The sequence below is a fragment of the Nerophis ophidion genome, linkage group LG06 (assembly GCF_033978795.1).
Source record: "Nerophis ophidion isolate RoL-2023_Sa linkage group LG06, RoL_Noph_v1.0, whole genome shotgun sequence".
In the NCBI taxonomy this organism is placed as follows: domain Eukaryota; kingdom Metazoa; phylum Chordata; class Actinopteri; order Syngnathiformes; family Syngnathidae; genus Nerophis; species Nerophis ophidion.
Genome location: NC_084616.1, coordinates 15,466,512 through 15,469,452, shown reverse-complemented (window position 1 = coordinate 15,469,452; position 2,941 = coordinate 15,466,512). Strand labels below are relative to the sequence as shown.

At 31.2% G+C, this 2,941-nt stretch overlaps 1 protein-coding gene across 2 annotated transcripts in view; it reads right to left on the bottom strand.

Moving 5' to 3' along the window:
- Positions 1-2,781: 2,781 nt before the first annotated feature.
- lamb2l (laminin, beta 2-like) overlaps positions 2,782-2,941 on the bottom strand; it is a 155,695-nt gene continuing 155,535 nt past the window's right edge. For both annotated transcript variants that reach the window (XM_061902749.1, XM_061902748.1), the window contains exon 35: positions 2,782-2,941. This exon is cut by the window's right edge and continues 323 nt beyond it. The gene's annotated coding sequence lies outside the window, so the exon portion shown is untranslated.

The window sequence follows — 2,941 nt, the reverse complement described above, 5'->3', positions numbered from 1 at the left end:
TATTGATATCATGTATACTACAGTATTATGATATAATGTATACTACAGTATTATGATATCATGTATACTACAGTAGTATATCATGTATACTACAGTACTACATCATGTATACTACAGTACTACATCATGTATACTACAGTAGTACATCATGTATACTACCGTAGTATATCATGTATACTACAGTATTATGATATCATGTATACTACAGTATTATGATATAATGTATACTACAGTAGTACATCATGTATACTACAGTAGTATATCATGTATACTACAGTATTATATCATGTATACTACAGTATTATGATATAATGTATACTACAGTAGTACATCATGTATACTACAGTAGTACATCATGTATACTACAGTAGTACATCATGTATACTACAGTAGTATATCATGTATACTACAGTAGTACATCATGTATACTACAGTAGTATATCATGTATACTACAGTAGTACATCATGTATACTACCGTAGTATATCATGTATACTACAGTATTATGATATCATGTATACTACAGTATTATGATATAATGTATACTACAGTAGTACATCATGTATACTACAGTATTATATCATGTATACTACAGTATTATGATATAATGTATACTACAGTAGTACATCATGTATACTACAGTAGTACATCATGTATACTACAGTAGTACATCATGTATACTACAGTAGTATATCATGTATACTACAGTAGTACATCATGTATACTACAGTAGTACATCATGTATACTACAGTAGTACATCATGTATACTACAGTAGTATATCATGTATACTACAGTAGTACATCATGTATACTACAGTAGTACATCATGTATACTACAGTAGTACATCATGTATACTACAGTAGTACATCATGTATACTACAGTAGTATACTACCATGTATAAGTTTTCCTCCGCCCTTCATTGCTTTATTTCTTCCATTTTCCAGGAGTCTTCTTTCCTTACTTCCTTCAATTTTCCAATAATTTTCCTTCCTTCTTTCAGTTTTCCATTATTTTTCCTTCCTTGCTTCAATTTTCCAATCTTCCCTCCTTTGTTGCTTCCGTCATTCCATTTTCCAATATTTTTTCATCCTTCCTTTTATTCCATTTTCCAATATTTTTTTTTGCCATTCATTGCTTCCTTGCTTCCATTTTCCAAGAGTCTTCCTTCCTTTCTTTCTTTGTCCAATATTTTTCTGCCTTCCTTCCATAATTCCATTTTTACAATACTTGTCCTTTCTTCCATTTCTAAGTCTTCTTTCCTTCCTTTCTTCCGTCTTCCAATATTTTTTCTTCCTTCCTTCCATTTTCCAAGAGTCTTCTTTCCGTCCTTCCTCCAATTTTCCAATATTTTTCATCCTTCCTTTCTCCGTTTCACAAGTCTTCTTTCCGTCCTTTATTCCATTTCCAATATTTTTTTCCACCCTTCATTGCTTCCTTTCTTCCGTTTTACAAGTCTTCCTTCCATCCTTTCTTCCATTTTCCAAGAGTCTTTTTTCCTTAATTTCTTCCTTTTTTAAATATTTTTTCTTCCTTCCATTCTCCAAGTTTTCGTTCCTTCATTTCTTCCATTTTCCAATTTTTTTCTTCATTCCTTAACTTTTCCAATATTTTTTCTTCCTTGCTTCCATTTTCCAAGTCTTATTTCAGTCCTTCCTCCTATATTTCTTCATCCTTCCTTTATTCCATTTTGCAAGTTTTCTTTCCTTCCTTTATTCTATTTTCCAATATTTTTTTCCACCCTTCATTGCTTCCTTTCTTCCATTTTCCAAGTCTCATTTTCTTCCTTTCTTCTCTTTTCCAATATTTGTTTTATTTTTCCTTCCATTTTACAAAAGTCCTATTTCCTCCCTTTCTTCCATTTTTAATATTTTTCTCCTTCCTTCCTTCCATTCTTCAAGAGTCTTTTTCCCTTCCTTTCTTCTGTTTTCCAATATTTTTTCTTCATTCCTTCAATTTTTCAATATTTTTCTTCCTTCCTTCTATTTTCCAAGAGTCTTCCTTTCTCCACTTTTCCAATATTTTTTCATTCTTCCTTTTTTCCATTTTACAAGTCTTCTTTCCGTCCTTTATTCCATTTTCCAATGTTTTTTTACGCCTTTCATTGCTTCCTTCCTTCCATTTTCCAAGTCTTCTTTCCTCCCTTTCTTCCATTTTTAATATTTTTTCTTCCTTCCATTCTCCAAGAGTCTTCTTTCCTTCATTTCATCCATCTTTCCAATATTTTTTTCTTCCTTCCTTAAATTTTCCAATATTTTTTCTTCCTTCCTTCCATTTTCCAAGTGTTCTTTCCGTCCTTTCATCGTTCCTTTCTTCCATTTTACAAGTCTTCTTTCCTTCCTTTTATTCCATTTTCAAATATTTTTTTCTTCCTTCTATCCCTTCTTCCATTTTCCAAGTCTTCTTTCCTTCTTTTCTACTCTTTTCCAATTTTTGTTTCTTCCTTCCTTCCATTTCACAAAAGTCTTATTTCCTTCCTTTATTCCATTTCCAACATTTTTTCTTCCTTCCTTTGATTCCTTCCTTCCATTTTTCAAGAGTCTTATTTCTGTCCTTCCTCCAGATTTGCCAATATTTTTTTTCCGCCCTTCATTGCTTCCTTCCTTCAATCTTTTCTTTCATTCTCCAAAAGTCTTCTTTCCTACCCTTCTTCCGTTTTTCAATATTTTTTCTTCCATCCTTCCATTTTCCGAGAGTCTATTTTCCATCCTTCCTCCAATTTTGTAATATCTTTTCATCCTTCTTTATATCACAGAAAAAAGGCACACGACCCTAAAAAAAATTACAATAACAGATCATTTTATTTTTGAATGATTTTTTTTTAAAAGATATTTGTGGTGAGCTTTTTGCAATAAAAATAAAGATACTTAGACAAAAGATCAGTCACTTCCTCTGAACAGGAATGTCATGTTTAAAATAACACAATAAAATTGTTGTCAATT